This window comes from Cebus imitator, unplaced genomic scaffold (assembly GCF_001604975.1).
Source record: "Cebus imitator isolate Cc_AM_T3 unplaced genomic scaffold, Cebus_imitator-1.0 Scaffold6, whole genome shotgun sequence".
Taxonomy (NCBI): domain Eukaryota; kingdom Metazoa; phylum Chordata; class Mammalia; order Primates; family Cebidae; genus Cebus; species Cebus imitator.
Window position 1 is genome coordinate 7,079,571 of NW_016107321.1, and position 19,507 is coordinate 7,099,077.

At 47.4% G+C, this 19,507-nt stretch overlaps 1 pseudogene; it reads left to right on the top strand.

Annotated features, from left to right (window-relative positions):
- The first annotated feature begins 19,152 nt into the window (after positions 1–19,152).
- LOC119472810 lies at positions 19,153–19,259 on the top strand (annotated as a pseudogene).
- The last annotated feature ends 248 nt before the right edge of the window (positions 19,260–19,507 follow it).

Genomic DNA, 19,507 nt, shown 5'->3' on the forward strand with positions numbered 1-19,507 from the left:
GAGATGGAGTCTTACTCTGTCACCCAGGCTGGAGTGCGGTGGCATCATCTCAGCTCACTGCAACCTCTGCCTCCCAGATTCAAGTGATTCTCCTGCCTCAGCCTCTTGGAGTAGCTGGGACTACCGGCATGTATCACCACCTGGCTAATTTTTGTGTTTTTAGTAGAGACAGGGTTTCACCATGCTGGCCAGGCTGGTCTCGAACTCCTGACCTCAGGTGATTTACCTGCCTCGGCCTCCCAAAGTCTTGGGACGACAGGCATGAGCCACCCTGCCTGGCTCTTTCATTTTTTTTTTTAAAGTTGTACTAAGATATAATTCACACTGCATAGAGTTCACTCATTTAAAATGTGTAATCCAATTGCTTTTACTGTATTAACCTAGCTGTGCATTTATCACCACAATCCATTTTAGAATACTTTCATTACTCCAAAAAGAAACCCTGCATGCACCCCTTAGCCCCAGCTCCCCTCCCCGACACCCATTCCAGCCCTGGCCAACAACTCATCTACTGTCTTTCTCTGTTTGTTTGTTGTTTTTTTTTGAGATGAGTTTTGCTCTTGTTGCCCAGGCTGGAGTGCAAAGCCATGATCTCAGCTCACCTCAAACTCTGCCTCCCGGGTTCAACCAATTCTCCTGCCTCAGCCTCCCAAGTAGCTAGGATTACAGACATGTACCAACATGCCCAGCTAATTTTGTATTTTTAGTAGAGACGGGGTTTCTCCATGTTGGTCAGGCTGGTCTCAAACTCCAGACCTCAGGTGATCCGCCCAGGAGGTGCTGCAGAATCCTTCCCTGCTTTGCCTTCCTCATTTTCAGTTAGGGATTCTCTTGAGTAGGCAGCAGAGAGTGCTGACATGTACAATGGAACGCAGGATATAAGAAAAGATAGAATTTCTGACAGTGCAGAATTAAAGGTGCTGAAAAAAATGGATGGTGAGTTAGAATCAAACAAAGTAGCATTCCTAAGTCACTTCTTGCTTATATCAAAATAAAATCCAGGGCCATGCAAGGTGACTCATGCCTGTAACCCCAGCACTTTGGAAGGCTGAGGTGGGTGGATCACCTGAGGTGGAGAGTTCGAGATCAGCCAAAGCAAAGCATTAAAAATTAAACCATAGGCCGGGTACGTTGGCTCACGCCTGTAATCTCAGCACTTTGGGAGGCCGAGGCAGGTGGGTTGCTTAAGGTCAGGAGTTCGAAACCATCCTGGCCAACATGGTGAAACCTGATGTCTACTAACATACAAAGAAAAAAAACCAAAAAACTACCCAGGTGTGGTGGCACGTGCCTGTAGTCCCAGTTACTCAGGAGGCCGAGGCAGGAGAATTGCTTGAACCTGGGAGGCGGAGGTGGCAATGAGATGAGATCATGCCACTGCACTCCGGCCTGGGCGACAGAGCAAGACTCGGTCCCCTCCGATAAAAAGAATGCGTTCCTAGGGGAATGCCTATTCACTGATGAATAGGCAGAAAGGTCTTTATTTATCTATTTATTTATTTTTGTTTATTTTTTTTTGAGACGGAGTCTTGCTCTGTGGCCCAGGCTGGAGTGTAGCAGCATGATCTTGGCTCACTGCAATCTCCACCTCCTACTTTCAAGTGATTCTCCTGCCTCAGCTCCTGAGTAGCTGGGATTACAGGTGCCAGCCACCATGCCCAGCTAAGTTTTTGTATTTTTAGTAGGCATGGGGTTTCACCATGTTGGCCAGGCTGGTCTTGAACTCCTGACCTTAAGTGATCCTCCCACCTTGGCCTCCCAAAGTGCAGGGATTACAGGCATGAGCCACTGTGCCCCACCTAGAAAGGTCTTTAAGGCCTACTTAAAGTCAGCTGCGCCTCCCTAGGACACAAAGGGGCACCGGCAGAGGTAACAGAGGTCCCTTTTAGAAGGAATTGTTCCGCCGGCTGTAAATAGCAATATGACATTCGAAGCAAACCTCAGCCAGTCCCTCTGCGGCTCTGCCACTGGAGTGAGGAATCGCAGGGACAATCTAACCTTGAGGGGGAAAAAGATAACATTGCTTCTGGGCTGTACCATGATGTCATATTTGTTGTGGGGAGCAGATAACATCATGAATTTATACACTGCAGTCCAAAAGCCCATTATCTCAAGGGGAGACGCGGAGGCAAAGGTCGAAGTCTACTTCTGACGCGTTTCAGGCAGCTGAAGCAGGTCCTCTCAACCCATTCCCTTCTGAATGCTTACCACAAATTATCGATGTCACTAATTTGAGAATTAATCATGCTTAACTGACATGTTAACTGAAGTTGACCCTGTCCTTTAGGTTTTAAGTGAAATGGACTCAAACCTCCATCCAAGGTGTACTTGGAGACCTAGAATTCCCTTCAAACTCTTTGGGGGATTCACAGGGTGAGGGATGTATGTATTACATTTTTCCAGGTCACCCCCAGCTCTGAAACCCTGATTCCGCAAAATCAATTCAGCTAATGGAACATCTCTTCATCGCAGCTTGCACCTCCCTGCCCTAAGTGCCATGACTTTGACAACTTCATTTTCCAACATGCCATCGACCAAGGCTGCGTAAGTAGCTGAATTTTCTGACAATTTGAGGCCACGAAGATGTTTATACCACCGCATCTGAATCTCAGCCTAAAGTTAAATGCGAATCAAACCTAAAATTGAATATTAGGCACCCCTGCTTTGGTCTTTTGTCCATCTCATTAAGAGTTTCTGTCTCAATGCCTGTATCTCTCCCCACTTCTGGGTCAGCTTGCGGCAGGCTGATTCTCCCTGACAATCACAGACAGCCCTGCACAGCACCCCAGCTACACAGACACATTTCCACAGCCCTGCCTCAGTATTAAGCTAATAATTTAAAACCCAGGGAAACTGGTGCCCAGACATCAAAGCCAGAAATGAAACACCTGCCCCACACAGGCTTGTCCCAGACCTGGAGCAAGCCAAGATAATGGAGACAGCCTCACATTCCTTGTGCCAGGACCCGCCTCGGGTCAGTGAAATCTGTGATGAGTCAAGGTAACCGAGGCAGCTGTTTAAATGGATTTATTGCAGAGTCTAAGGCAGCTCTCCGGACCAAACTGCAAATGAGATAAGATAGGAATAATCACTCTGGTACCTCAGTCCTCATTAAATAGAATGTAGGAGACAGGCCTTGAAGGCACACAGCTTGATCAGACTTGGCATTTTTTGGCTTCTGACTTTCCAGTTGAAACAAAATTAGTTACCCACAGATTTAGGCAAATGGGATATGGCACGTTGGCACATGACCCCCAATCTAGATAAGCACTAAGAAAATCGTAACACCGAATTGGTCTGGTGGAATTATCTCTGACCTTCTTCCTGTATCCGGTTACAGCAGGAAATTCCCTTCTTTCCTAGTTTACCTGCTTCTCGTTATTGGGCCACGAAGAAGCACAGCTGGACCCGGCTCAGTTCCGGGAACAATCTGGGCTCCTGTCTCCCTTCCCTGGACCTTTTCCCCTTGATTAATCCACTTCTCTCCACCATACCCAGATTTCTCCTAACCTCTGCTTCAGGCCATTCTGGCTCTTTTTCTCACTGCTTCCTTCCAGATAAACTGTTGAAGCCTCACCTCCCAGCTAGAGTGACCTATCAAGGTATTTTCAAAAGGAAAGTTCATCCTTTTCCTGAGTGGAACTCCCATGTCAGCGGCTAGAACAACATTTTATAAGGTCCATGTGCAACTGCTAATTATGGCAACCTGGGACAGTTCTGAATTTTATTAAACTCCTGCGTTGTTTTAAAATATTTTAGTTAAACAGTGAGACGGGGCCAGGAGCAGCACCTGTTCGCATCAGCCAGAATAGAAAGCTTCATGGTTCACCTTATCGGGGATTGGTTGGAGCGCTCAGAAGGCTTTACCCCAGCGATGAAGAGTAATGAGTCTTAGATTAATCATGGCTCAGTCCCACCTAAGAAATGTTAAAAGCAAGCAAGCAAAACTCAGACTGTTTCCAAGTCATTTAACTTGTCCAAGAATATTTATAGGAATACAAAAATATCCAGTATTCAACAAGGCAAAATCCATAATATCTGGCATCTAATAAAAAATTACCAGGCATTCAAGGAAGCATAGAAATTCAATCTGTAATGAGAAGAAATAGAAATCAATTAAACCCAAGCCAGAACTAGCATAGATGTTAGAATGAGCAGACAAGGATATTGAAATAATCACAATACCTGTATTGTGTATGTTCATATAGTTAAGGAGAGACGTGGAAGATATGAGAAGGACCCAAAATAAACTTTCAGAGATGAAAGCTACACTGGCTGAGATGAAGAAATACATGGGATGGGATTAATGGCCATAGCAGAGATTCCAGAAGAAAGATTCTTAAACTTCGAGACAATGGTGGAGACGACCCAAAAGGAAACACACAGAGAAAGAAGAAATTAAAAAATGGACCATCACCGAGTAGTGGTGAGATGGGACAGTTCCTTTGACCTGACCCATTTCATGGGTGGGAGCTGGAGTGGCTTGTTTCGCTCAGCCTGCTGTGGGCCACTCCCTGTAAGAGGGAGCGTGTGAGCAAGTGAGCGTGGGAAAGAGAGGTAATGCTCACTCTGGAACCACAGTCCTCCTTAAATAGAATTTAGGAGACAAGCCTTGAAGGTACTGGTGCCTTCACAGCTTGATCAGACTTAGAAAGCATTTTTGGCCTCTGAATGAATGAAAGGAGTGGGAGAGAGGGAACCAGCCAGTCACTCCTCTCTGGTGGAAGCAGACTCTATGCAGGCCTGGGGCAGCATCCAAGCCTCTGCCCTCTTGGCACCAGGTTCTTGTTTGGCATCCAGGAAGAATTCAGGTCACTCAAGTGGATTGAAGGGTAGTATATGAGGAGGATTTTATTGGGTGAAGGATGTGGCTGTCAGCAGAATGAGGAATTGGAAATGGGATGGTGCAGGAAGAAGGCAATCTTTTCCTGAAGCCACAGTGTCAGGTTATCCGTGTCCATCCGTAGTCTCTGACACTCAGTTGCTGCTGTTCTGCTTGCCACTCAGCTGCTTGTACCCCCAAAGCTTAACAGCTTGCATCCCCAACCACTGCAGGAGTCTTTTTACCAGCACAGAATAGGGGTGTGGTTGGCCAAAAAGTAACATTTGGGCAGAAAATCATGGTCAACTGTTTTCACTTAGGATCACGGTTCCAAGCTCAAGGGTGGGGTTTAGCCAGGAGCCCCCTGTTCTATATCAGTGGGAAACTTGAATCAGCTTAATCCATAATCAAGTTCTCTGAAGTGGAGGACAGAGAGGAAGAACAGAATAAATATTTGAAAAAGTAAGAGTTGAAAAATGTGCAGCTTTGGTGAAGACTACCAACCCGCAGATCTTAGTAGCTCCGCGCAAGGAAACCTCAAGCACAAGAAACATGAAGGAAACATGAGACACATCACAACAGAACTGTTCAGAACTGTGATAAAAACGATCTCCTAAAAGCAACCAGAGAAAAAAGACATGTTATGTGCAGAAAAGCAAAGACAAGATTCATGACAGATTTCTTGTCAGAGACAATGCAAGTGAGAAGTCAGTGGAGCAACTTCTAAAGTATTGGGAATAAAAAGTCAATCAGATGCTATTGACTGAAAAACGTCTTTCGAAAATGAAGCCAAACTATTATGAAGATACAAAAGATGAAAGAATTTGTCACCAGCGGACCTGAATTATGCCATGTCTCTCCGTGTCTTCAGTGGTATTGGTTTCAAGACCCCTGAGGATACCAAAATCCTTGGATCTTCATGTCCTTGATATAAAACGATATTGTCAACCTAAAATAATCAAAAGGTTCAGAATCTAGTTTAAAGAAAATGTATTCAAGCTCCAAGTTTGAAGATGGCTTCTCAGGAAGCACCGATTCCAAAGAATGAAAGTCAGTGTTCCAAAGTGCAGAAGTTTGGAATCATGTATATAGACAAATTCAGCAGGGGGCTTAGCAGAATGTCAGCATCCTTCTATGTAAGGCTCAATGCATAGTCACAATGATCTGATTAGTCAAGGTGGTCTTTTTCTTTCAGGGAAGGTATAGTTAACATTCCATATGGAAGATGTGTCATGGGGTCTTTTGCACCATCTGGTCTAAGTTGGGTACAAGACAGTAAAGGAGGCAGTTGACCTATAAGAAGGGTCAGTGATTGGAAGAGGGGAGGTCTGGCCTCTGATCTCTCCCAGTCATTTAGAGCATGAGAACAATGAGGAGGAGAGTCGATCTATAAGAAGCAGAAATTACAGCTATGTACTGCAGGACTTGGGTTTCTCTGGGCCTGGTACTTTTATTTATTTATTTATTTTTTGAGACAAAGTCTCACACTGTCGCCCGGGCTGGGGTGCAGTGGTACAATCTTGGCTCACTGCAACTTGCGCCTCCCAGGTTCAGGCAATTCTCTTGCCTCAGCCTCCTGAGTAGCTGCGATTACAGGCGTGCACTACCATGCCCAGCTAATTTTTGTATTTTTAGTAGAGACGAGGTTTCACCATGTCTGTCAGGCTGGTCTCAAACCCCTGACCTCATGATCCACCCGCCTCGGCCTCCCAGAGTGCTGGGATTACAGCTGTGAGCCACCGTGCCCGGCCAGGCCTGGTACATTTTACATACCTCGTATAGCTCAGACTGTTCTCCTAAACAACAGCCTTGGGAGCTTCTGGGTTTGTGAACATACTGAAGTGCTGGGCGGCTGTTCAGAGAGGGCACAGAAGCTCCACAGCCCCGCCCCCCCGCTTTCCCTATGCACCCCAGGCATTTGTTCCTGAGTTAATCCTTTATAATAAACTGGTGATACTAAGTAAAGTACTCTCCTGAGTTCTGTGAGCTGTCCAGCAAATTACTGAACCTGCAGCAGGGATTGTGGGAAGCCCTCCCCACATCACAGCCAGTTGGTGAGAAGCACAGGCTGGACTGGGGTGTGGTGCGGGAAGTGGAGGTGGTCTTCCGGGGCCAGGCCCTCAGCACGGGTCCTGTGCTTACTCCAGGAGCCAGCAGCAGCAGCTGTGAAGAGCTGAGATTCAAAACAGTCCAAAGGGAGGGACTGCTCAGCCTAGGCCCTCGTCCCTGATGCAGTCTGAGGGTTCCCAAGACTACAACATGCTTGCTCTTAGGTTGTATTGGAAGCTGAATCTCTTTCTCTCTTGATCTTGAGTCCTTGGGCTCAACTTTGGAAGGATATTCAGAGGTTTTTGTATAAAATATTCATCCAAACCCGAACAATAAAAGCCTGCCAGGCTTCAGCAGTTTCTGTGAGACTGGTTTTCTCGGAGCCTGAAGAAAACCTCCAAGGGCTGAGCCTGAATGATAGATTTGGCACAGGAAGGAAAAACCTGGAGCTTGAGAAACTTAGTGATAAGAAACCGAGTTTGCTGCAGAACAGACCTGAAGTTATTAGTTCAGAGTGACAGTTTAGCTTCTCAGGCTCAGGGATTTTTTTTTTAAAAGTGATTCTGAACTACTCTTTTAAGAGAATGTGGTTTCCTAAGATTAAGGAAACTCTGAATATTAAAAAAAGATTTTTTTATTACATATACCCTGCCTACTTTAAAAGGGTTTAGAGGTGGCTTAAAATACTAAAGCCTGTATAAAGTAGGACAGCGAAAATAGAGGTTAGAAGGAGCACAGAGGGGCTGAGGGTGAGATGGATAAATTTAATGCTCATCTAGAAGTTACTAATTCAGGACGTAGGGGCGGTTGGACAGATTGTGCAGTTCACATTGCTTGATTAAAGAAAACCGGCTAGAGAGATGGATATTTTCCGGTGCTGAATTTTATAAGGATTTGTGTGTGTGTGTGTGTGTGTGTGTGTGTGTGTGTGTGTGTCCTCATATGAGGGGCTTGAAAAATGTCCCTGTAGTAATTTTGTAAAAGATATAAAAACTTTCTTTTTTTTTGAGACAGAGTCTTGCCCTGTCACCAGGCTGGAGTGCAGTGGTGCAATCTCGGCTCACTGCAACCTCTGCCTCCTGGGTTCAAGCGATTCTTCTGCCTCAGCCTCCCAAGTAGCTGGGACTATAGGCACATGCCACCACACCCAGCTAATTTTTTTTTTCTTTTTTTTTTTTTGGAGACAGAGTTTTGCTCTTGTTACCCAGGCTGGAGTGCAATGGCGCGATCTCGGCTCACCGCAACCTCCGCCTCCTGGGTTCAAGCAATTCTCCTGCCTCAGCCTCCTGAGTAGCTAGGATTACAGGCACGCACCACCATGCCCAGCTTATTTTTTGTATTTTTAGTAGAGACGGGGTTCACCATGTTGACCAGGATGGTCTCGATCTCTTGACCTCGTGATCCACCCGCCTCGGCCTCCCAAAGTGCTGGGATTACAAGCGTGAGCCACCGCACCCGGCTCCAGCTAATTTTTGTATGTTTAGTAGAGATGGAGTTTCACCATATTGGTCAGGATGGTCTTGATCTCTTGATCTTGTGATCCACCTGCCTCAGCCTCCCAAAGTGCTGGGATTATAGGCATGAGCCACTGAGCCTGGTCTCTCTTTTTTTTTTTTTTCGAGTCAGAGTCTCACTCTGTCACCCAGGCTGGAGTGCAGTGGCATGATCTCAGCTCTTTGCAACCTCTGCCTCCTGGGTTCAAGCGATTCTCCTGCCTCAGCCTCTCAAGTAGCTGGGATTACAAGTGTGTGCCACCATGCCTGGGTAATTTTTGTATTTTTAGTAGAGACAGGGTTTCACCACATTGGTCAGGCTGGTCTCAAATTCCTGATCTCATGTGATCCACCCACCTCAGCCTCCCAAAGTGCTGGGATTACAGGCATGAGCCACCGTGTTTGGCCTTGGATGGAAACACTTTTTAAAGAAACAGGATAAAAACACTGAGTGAGCATCAGTTGCAGGACACCTTGTCTTCTGCTTTCCCCCAGCTCTGATTCATCTGCCTCCTGCCTATCCTTAAGGCGAGGAAAGACAAAGAGAAGTGCTTTTGCTAAAATGCTGTAGGCTGGAGCAAAATGGTTGCGGAGGTTTAGACTGTCATCATTAGAGCCAAGAGAACATGGAGAGAAAAATGAACGTGCAATGAAAATAATTCTAGAAGGTGTAGCATCCTGTGGCCACTGGAATACAGGCTTGAGATCATTTGTGACCACAGGCTCAGGCAAGACTTAAGAGCTCTCCTCACATCCTGTGTCTAGGGCACTTATAGCACTATTAGAAAAGAAATGGTGGTTAGAGGGCGTATTATCAGATGAAGATAACAAAAGAAGTGCTTTTTACCTTCACTATGCCTGCCAAAAAGAGAAGGTAATTATTGGAGAAGCAGATTTGACCTTTGGATAGCAGAGAGTAGAAGAAAAAATCACCCCATTTACAGCCTAGGGTTTAGGAAGAAAACATGAAAACGCTTTGCCTCTATAGCCAGGAGGATCTGCATCAGACTCGAGGGCTTTACTGAATTCTGCCAGCACTCAGCTCCCTTTGTGGGGGTTCAGTCAGAATGGTGGGAGAGATCGTAAAATTATAATAGTCACAAACCTCCTTGGAAGGCCAGAAGGTTTTGTAAAGGCCTCAGAATAAAGTTATGGCTGAAGGGAGCCTAATCCCCCTTCCTTGTGCAAATAACATAGAATAGATACAAAGCAATGTAAGGGAATTTATCTAAAGTTGTTTACTCATGTGGTCCTAAAACTAACCTTTAATCATTCATGGGCCAGTTGGCTCTGTTGCGGGAAGGACAACCAGGTTTATTACCTACAGATGGTGTTTGCTTAAGGCCTCGGAACCTGGCCTTTAATCTTTACCCTCTAGTGGTGTTGACTCAAAGCCTTTGTGATTTAATGTGTGCTGAATAAAGGCCAGCAAGGCCAGTGGGGGCCGTGGCCGCTAGCTCTTTACAGCATTCTCCTCGAGTGTCTGTGAGTGGCCACAGACTCCTAAGCCTGCTCTTTCACAGAATACTGGCATTTGAGTGCATTTTTTCATCCATCTCTGGGTCAGGGTCTGTGGGTCAGACCCTGACACCCCTTGCAGGAGAGACTTGGAAACTGGGGGCTCAGCAGGATCTGGCTTCATGGGAAAGAGCTATGGATTCAGCCCCTGGACCCAAAGGAGTACTTAGGGGGAGCTGGTTTCCCCTCCAGAACCCAGAAAGTCTCCCCTTCCAGAGGCCGGACACTTTGAACTTGGAAGATGGGTCTTGCAGGATTTCTGCCACAGCCTTAATCAATGCATTCCTCAGACTCCAGCAATGCATATGGTTTGATGAGCTCTATGTGACCAGACACCGTGGAAGGGACTAGCACCACAAAGAACAACAACAGACACATCCCTGCTCACTTGCATCACACTGAAGAGCAAGAACCTTGGTCTTCGAGGTTCTCCAGCAAAGCAGCTTGACCCCGATGAAGGGCAGGCTTCCCTGAGGAGGTGCACCAAGGCGGAGGAGTGAATGGGAGCACAGAGGAGAGAGCCGGGGCAGGGAAGAGTGCTCCCTGCAGAGTGTGCACACAGGCCAGGCCACACAAAGGTGCTGAGGCTTTGTCCTAGAGAAAGGGAATGCCACTGCAGCGTTGTGAGCAGGGCAGGCGACAATCAGATCTGGGTTTTGGGATCACTTCAGCCGCAGTGTGGAGGAGCAACTAGAGAAGGGCCTGAATCTGGTTACTTTATTCATTTGAATAACTCTGATTTTATTTCTTCAAGTTTAAGGGGATTCATTTGGAGAATACTGATGACACCTATCAGTTAAGATTAGTGTGACACTGCATTCCAGTGTGCCTGGGACAATCCTGGTTTATATCGGTGGTCCTGGTATATATATATATATATATATCGAGAGAGAGAGAGAGAGATGGGGTCTCACTCTGTCGCCCAGGATGGAGTGCAGTGGCACAGTCTCGGCTCACTGCAACCTCTGCCTCCTGGGTTCAAGCAATTTTCCCATCTAAGCCTCTCAGGTAGCTGAAATTACAGGGTATGCCACCACATCTGACTAATTTTTGCATTTTTAGAAGAGACGGGGTTTCACCATGTTGGCCAGGCTGGTCTCAAACTCCTGACCTCAAGTAATCCACCCTCCTCAGCCTCCCAAAGTGCTGGGCTTACAGGTGTGAGCCACTATACCCAGCCCCTGCTGTAATTATTAATAGTGCCCCTTTCATTCAAAAGTGACTGGGTTCAGGTAAGGAATTACATGATTACTGTAGTTAGAATGCTTTTGTTTTTGTAGAAACAAGGTCTTGCTATGTCAACCAGACTGGCCTTGAACTATCCTTGAACTGGCCTCAAGCTATCCTCCTGCCTCAGTACACTGTTAAACAACCCCAAACAGACTGGCTTGCCAGTAGGGAGATCTCTAGCTCGCCTTCCTGAAGAGGCCAGAGGTAGGGCAGCTTCACAGTCAGCTGGGTGACGGGCTGTGTGGTGTCTTCACAACCCTAGATTCTCCTTACTTCTCTGCTCTGCCTCTCAGAGGGTCAGCATCACTGTTGGGCTGCCTTGTCTCACGGTGACAATGGTGTCCCACAGTCCCAGAGCTTGTATCCGCACTTCAAAGAGAGAGAGACTCCTCTAGCAAATCTCTGCTTGTGTCTCACGAGCCCAGCTGGGTCCCAGGCTGTTGCCGAAGCAATGTTGTGGTTGTCTGAATGCCATACTCAACGTCTAAACTCATCACTTAGACCCCTGGGAGATACATTGCTCCATTCTCTGTCTTGGATTAACCAGGGCCTTCCTGATGGAGGGGCTCTGCCTCTCCCAAAGCCCATGGGCTGCATGAGGCAGGAGAGGCTGCTGGGATGAAAATCCAAAACCCCTTAGGAAAGGGAAAGGGGAAGATGGATTCTAGTTACAATCAACAAAGTGTTCAGCACCAGACATTAGGATATTAGGGTTCTCCTATTTGTGACTCTTAGAGGTGTAGTGTTTTGGAAGGGGAGGGCTCTTTATTTTGAAAGGAGAACAACATCCTTCATTATTCATATAGCATTTCATATAGCAAATCTTTGTGACCAGACATGCTAAGGAATATTCAAGAACATCCGAGAATGAGGAGGCTCAAGTCTTGACTTTTTTTTCTTTGAGACAGAGTCCTGCTCTGTTTTTCAGGCTGGAGTGTAGTGGCGCAATCTCAGCTCACTGCAACCTTTGGCTCACTGCAGCTTTTGGCCCACTGCAACCCCCACCTACTGGGTTCAAGGCAGGCTGATTCTCCTGCCTCAGCCTCCCAAGTAGCTGGGATTACAGGCATGTGCCACCGTGCCCAGCTAATTTTGTATTTTTTAGTAGAGACGGGGTTTCACCATGTTGGTCAGGCTGGTCTTAAACTCCTGACCTCAGGGGATCTGCCCACCTCGGCCTCCCAAAGTGCTGGTATTACAGGCGTGAGCCACCAGGTGCGGCCGTCTTGACTCTTTTACATTCATTTTGGAAGCTCAAATTTGACTTTACACTGTCCTTCTTTTGTCTGGCCATCACTGAGCTGCAGGGCGCCTGTGTTGGTCCTCTAATTTCGAGTCTGCTGTCACAATACTATCTTGGGTGAGTTCTCTTCTAAGCACATTTTGCATCTAACTGAGTTATCGTCACTTGGTGCCAGGAAAGACTGAGACTGAGGCAGGAAAAGACATGCCTGAGTCAGATTTGTCTTCCAGAGTTTAAATGGGGTTGCTTCCCTCTTTGAATCCTTGGCTTAATTACAAGATAACGTGGAAGTGCTTCAGGATTGACTGTTATTTTGTATTTTCTGGCTTTCGGCTCTTCTCCATTAACATAATGGCTAACCCTGTAACTGTTGTGAAAGAATGAGACCATTTTACCCTGAGCATGGAAGAGGGTAGAGACAATGTCTGTTTTATTGCTTCTGGAGCTACTCTGGAAAACCTTGTTTTATTATGATTCCAGGTGTGCCCACTTGACATGGCAGAGGATGGGTCCATCGTAAAGCCACTGCACTCTCACCTAGAAGTGAGCATGATGGTGGGTTTGGGGACATTCTGGGAGGTTCAGGAGCTTTTCTGCCATCGTCCTGGGAGTAAGAGGCAGCCTGCAGTGGGATGCACCCTGCAGGCACGACCTGGGCATGGCGTCCGAGTGGGCCGGGCCGGGCCGGGCCACACTGCCTCATCAGGGAGTTGTGAGTGGGGAGGCCCCTGAGAACCTTCCAGAGAAAGGGACTGCCACCCAGCAGGCAACAATGGCCAGGGCAAGACCCAGTAGCACTACTTGAGTAAAGACTCTGATCTCCTCTGCCTCCCTCCTTCCCTTCGCAGCACATTGGGAGAAAAGGGAGGAGGAAGAAGGGGTTGGGCAGAGAACCTCACCCCTCTGCAAACCTACTCCTCCTGCTAGGAGGTGAGGACGTGCAATGGAAGTCGATCAAAATGGATTGAACAAGACTTTGAAAAAAACCCCTGCGTCATTTAAGAGATATGGAATCAGAATGGGATCACTAAAGGACTAGACGTTTATGAGAAAAATAAAGCAGTTTCGTGTTTGTTTCACTTGTTCGGTAAAGGAGTTAGCTACACACATCTAGGATGAATTACACCAAACCAATCTAGCTTTTATTTTTTTTAATTCAAGACTTCCACACCCACCGTAGATGGAGAATTTCTTTACGCTGATAAAGCCTGTTATATATTTCCTGCCGTGGTGTTTCTTTAGAATACATAGAGAAAGAGGGATGTAGGATCTGAGCTCAAAGAGGACCCCAAAGGATGTGAGAAAAAGGAAAATGCATACACTGTTGGTGCGAATGGAAGTTAGGACAACCTCTGTGGAATATGGTCTGGAGATTTCTCAAAGGAGGAAAAATAGAACTGCCTTGGGTCTGGCAGTCCCACTGCTGGTTACATACCCAAAGGAAAAGAAATCGTTTTACAAGAAGACTCCTGCACTGTCAGCTGTAGCACTAGTCACAATAGCAAAGTCCTGGAATCAACCCATGTGCCCGTCATCAGGGGACTGGATTAAAAACTGGTGCATACACACACCGTGGAATAGGACTCAGCCATAAATGAACGAAATCCTGCCTTTTGTGGCAACATGGACAGAGCTGGAGGCCCTTATCTTTAGTGAAATGGCCCAGAAACAGAAAACCCAAAACTTCACGTTCTTACTGGTATGTGGGTAACCCCAGACATGCAGCAGGAAGTAATTGACACTGGAGACTCCAGCTGGTGGGCGAGGGGAGGAGTGAGGGATGAAGTGCCACCTCTTGGGTTGGTTGTACACTATTTGGGTGATGAGTAGGCTAAAAGCCCTGATTTCACCACTGCGCAATATATTCATGTGACACAACTGCGTGTGTACCCCTAAATCCATAAATATACAAATTTAATAAAAATAAAAAAGATTTGGAAAAAATAAGAGGCTCATACCAAACCTGAGTGGCATTTCTATAGCTACGGTTTGAAGGCCCATCCTTAAACAAGCCTGCTCAGCCTCAGTGCCTTGCACGTGACCTACTTTTTGAAGAAAATATTTATAGAGCGCTTCCTGTGCGTAAGACCTTGTCAGGAGCTGCAGAGGCAAGACTGCTCCTTACAACCTGGCTTCCTTCTGGATGCTTCCCACCTACTGAGCACCAGGCAGTAAAGAAAATGAGAACGTAAGGGTGGAGTCATGGCTCTGAGCAGTGGCAGCGGGTGGGCGCTGTGGTGTGGGAGAAAGGGGTGTTTCTCCTTCCCCAGGCGGGAAGGGAGGCAGAGCAGGCAGGCTCACTGCCCTGAGCAGGGTGGGCTGGCAGAGCATAAGCGTCTTTTGCTCAGGGAGCAGAATGATAGAGTGACTTAGCTAGGCTGGGTGGGGTGGTTCACACTTGTCACTGCAGCACTTTGGAAGTCTGAGTCCCAGGAATTCTAGACCAGCCTGGGCAATATAGCCAGACCCCCATCTCTACAGAAAATAAAAAATTAGCTAGTGTGGTGGTCTACGCTTGCAGTCCCAGCTACCTGGAGGACTGGGGTAGGAGGATTGTTGAGCCAGGAGTTTGAGGCTTCAGTGAGCTGCGATCACACCGCTGCACTCTAGCCTCGGTGACAGGGCAAGACCCTGTCTCAAAACAAACAAACAAAAATTGGCTAAGTCCTGTTTAATCCTCTCGGATGAAGGCTGGCTAGAGCCTTCTGTCCACCATGGGTCAGGTGTCACAGCCATTGCTGTTTGGTCAATAAAATGCAGCCCAGCAAGTGTGGAGATGACAGAGAGGGGCGGAGAGGGCTGAGCAGGGCTCACAAAGGACAAAGGTGCTGTCATGTTGATATTGTTTCCCCTTTTCCCAAAAAGAAGCCTGGGAAGCATGGCATGAGTCACTTCCGGGCAATGTGAGACAAATTTCTAAAATGGCCCCGCTGCACTCAGCCAATTTCACATCAAAAGCTGCTCCTGCTAAATGCTGAATAGCCGTAAATCATGCAGCCTAATGGATTTTGTCCCGTCTATTCAATATCTTCCAGGGCATTGATTTAGAATGTAATGCATTAAGGGAAAAAAAAAAAAACCTCCCTAGAAAACCATATCAGCTTGAACATTTTTGAAGTGAAATCCCTCATGCTAAAAGCATTCCTCCCTCCTTGTGCCGAGACCTTGATACTGCTCTCTCGCTGGGCTCCCCATCGCAGACAACGGCTCGCCTCCCAGTGCTGCAGGAAGAATGTGGCTGCCTCAATAGGAGCCCAGCCCTGCCACTCCAGGTGTGTCACCTGGGCGAACAACCCCAGTCTTGCAGCCACAGTTTTCTCATCCATTAAGTGGACCAGGGCTATGGTGACTACAAATGAAAAAAGGTTACATGGAGCCTAAGGCATCCCTGGCCTTACAGCAGCTGCTTAAAACATGATGGCCAGGATGATGGTTGTTTAAACATGTGGGGTCCCTGCTCTCTTCTGCCATGATTACTCATGTCTGGGTTGGAGGCAGCCTGTTTTTCGTGGCCATGGCTGACTAGTTCTTTGACTGGGTGGGGCTATTTTCCAGGCTGTGAGAAAAGAGCCTCGCCCCTGCTGCTCCGAGGCGGGGCTTCTCCCTGCAGAGCCTGGGTCAGGTCAGCTGGGATTCCAGGGCTGACCAATTTGGTCATAAGGGTTGCTCTAACTCACTGTTTGAAACTCAGCCCTGGTAAACAAAACTGTGTTGCAAGATTTCTTCATCTCTTGGTTTGCACACCATCCAATTAGTCATGAGTTTAATGTAATTTGAGCTTTTTCTCCCAGATGAAACCCATAGCAAACACACAGAGGAGCCAAAGTGCCTAATTTTTAGAATTTATCGTGATTTTTTTTCTTTTTATAGGCTTTGTATCCCAAATCTTTATAAAGGAGAATAACAAAAACACATAGAAATGAAACTGACATCTTTTTCCTTTTCTTTACTTTCTGTTTGTTTGTTTCTGAGGCAGGGTCTCACTCTGTCACCCCACCTGGCGTGCAATGGTACAATCATTACAGCCTCGATTATAGCAGCGATGACATCACGATAGTCCCCATCTCTCAGGCTCCAGCAATCCTCCTACATCAGCCTCCCAAGGAGCTGGGACTACAGGTGTATGCCACACCTGGCTAATTCTTTTGATTTTTGAGACAGGTTCTCACTGTGTTGCACAGGCTGGTCTTGAACTCCTGAGCTTATGTGATCCACCCGCCTCAGCCTCCCAAAGTGCTGGGATTATAGGCACGCATCACTGCACCCAGCCAAAATTGACATTCTTTATGCCATCAGTGTCCTAGAGCTTAGGGTAAGCTTAATTCAGAAAAGCCTTCTTGACTGTGTCCCTGAACATGAGGAAGGCGTAGGGAGGGGCATGTTTATTCACGGCCGGAGTTCCTTCAGCCTGGGCAAGGGCATGGTTCTGTGGAAACTCTCTGTCCTTCTGATAGATAGGTACCTGCTTTTTTTTTTTTTTGAGACAGAGTCTTGTTCTGTCGCCCAGGCTGGGGTGCAGTGGCACAATCTTGGCTCACTGCAACGTCTACCTCCAGGGTTCTAGCAATTCTCCTGCCTCACCCTCCCGAGTGGCTGGGACTACAGGTGCATGCTGCCACGCCCGGGTAATTTTTTTATATTTTAGTAGATACTAAATTCACCTCATTGCCCAGGCTGGTCTTGAACTCCTGACCTCAGGCAATCCACCCATCTCGGCCTCCCAAAGTGCTAGGATTACAGGTGTGAGTCACTGTGCCCGGCCAGTACCAGCTTCTTGACGCTGGGATATATATGGTATATACTGAAGGCCTCCCTTGACCACTTAGTCTTGGGATATCAAGTGTGTGGCATCTGTGCCACTTCTCTCCTCCGCACATGGCAGGCATTGTGAATGGCACATAGGACTCTCTCTGGTGTGGCCTCAGAATGCCTCTCAGCCCAATACTCCAGAAAATGACCAACATCCATCAGTGTAGACAGAAGAGATGAATTCCAGTGCTCATTCTAGGGCTCAGACGATCATGTGAGCCTGGATTTATGAGATGTTGTCAGCTCCCTTGGGGCAGAGAATGAATAGGACCTGTTTTCTCCTAAAACTCAAACCATCAACCGCTTCTCACATACTGGTTGACCTGGAAAACAGTTTTAGAAAGAGCAGTTGATGAAACCATTTATTGAAGTCATGCATTCCCAATTAGTTAGGCCATTGTCATTCCAAAGATAATATAAGTCAATGAGGTATTTCTGAAAAAGGAAAATTTGCTCAGGCAGGAAGCAGACATCTGTGGTCATTTGGGATGCTGGTTGCTTAGGGCTCCCTCTGGGAACACCTCTCTCTTCTGGCACCTTTGCCAGATTGTGGATGAGCTGATGGAGCTCCTGGCAGATAGAACATCTCTTCCAGGGCTGAGATTCCATGAGCAATGGGGGTGAATGGCTGGACTAGAGAATGAGAGACAGGGAGAGGGGGTAGCCCAGGACACAGCTGATTCCCCTGCCCGTCCTGGCAGAGCAGAGATCCTGTGTACCACACAGCCATGGGTGATGACCATGATCCTTGTCCATGAGCTGCTCCCCTCAGCCTGCCAGGCCACTCCCCGGCTCTGACATTGCATTCCCCACTCTGGGTGCAAAGAACCTGAACGGACATCCTTTTCTGAGGTCAGCCTCCTACAAGGGTCTTTTCTGGCCATACACGCTTCGCCACACATGCTTCTGCTCAGCCATCAGGTGAAAGCAACTCCCTTTAGATTTAAAATTTCCATGATGGCGCTGTGGACACTTTCAGCCACCTGCTCACCTTCCATCTGCTTCCTCCCTCCTAACAGAATCAGGGAGGACTCTGATCAGTTTCATGATCCTGTGGACCCAGGCTGCTGGTCAGAGACTGGTTCGTCAAACCAGGCCAAGCCAGTCAGGGCACCCCCGTTCAGGCAGCTGCCCTCTAAGTGGAATATTCCGGGTGAGCGAGTTTTGACTGGGGTTTCTCCACATGCCTCATCCTTGCTTCACTTTTCCCCCTTCACGGATGAGCAAGAAGCGGCCACTAGTCAGCCTGTTTCTGTCACATTGTGGTCAGCTCCCTGTCCTAGCTGACAACCCAGGCTCAAGGTCTCAGAAGTGCCATTAGGAAGGAGCCTTTTAAATCTGGAGGAGTTAAAGGGACACTTGTGAAGTCCAGCAGAAGGTAGGAAAGAATGCGTATGAGAAACACTTTCTCCCAGTCTCCGTGCTCCCCCAGTAACCTCAGTCACACCTGCTTGCTCTCCAGGGAGGGACAAACAGAGGGACATCAGGGTGCTAAAGAGTCTCCTCTTCCTGAGGCAAATATGCTGACTGCAAAAGGAAAAACACTGCCTGCCCAACATGCCTGCCTTGCTGGCCTGTTCTGTGTCTGTGACCAGGAATTTCGAGGAGAGGATTCTGTGCAGGGAAGGACCCCCTCATCATCCACTGGGAGATGCGAGCTCACAGGAGCCGCGTTCTCAGGTGTGCTCAGACCTCCTCCTCTGCAGCCTGCAATTCTGCCATATTCCAGGGACTCAGCTCTAGTTCTCTTCACCCCTGCAGCCATCTCTGGGAGAGCTGTAAGTAACATCACGATGGCAGAGATAATAATAATAATTACCACTTGTTAAGAGCTGCATATTAATATTAACCATGTGCTCTGCACGGACCATCTACTCCTGTGATGATGCAGAAAATGTGGTACTGTGCCCAATTTATAGACAAGGAAAACTGAGGTGTATAGATACCCAGGCACTCACCCAGGCACACAGAGCAGGAAGGAGAGCTCAATAGCTTCTGGGCTTTTTGGCTAAGATCAAGTGTAGTATCTGTTATCGGTTTAACGTCTGAGACTGCAGCGTCGTCGTCTGGGGTAAATACCCGAGGTTCATCATCTCACACTGAGGAAATCAAGGACACAGACACACAGGAGTGAGTTTAAGAGTGGAGGTTTAATAGGTGAGAGAAAGAGAAAAGAGAAAAACGTTCTCTCCTGCAGAGAGAGAGAGGCTCCTGAGTGGGTCTTCCGGTTTCGTGGTGAAATGCATGGGGGTTTTACAGACCAGCTTGAGGAGGTGGTGTCTGGTTTACGTAGGGCCCAAAGATTGGCTGGAGCAGGTGTGCCATTTACACAGCACAAAGCCT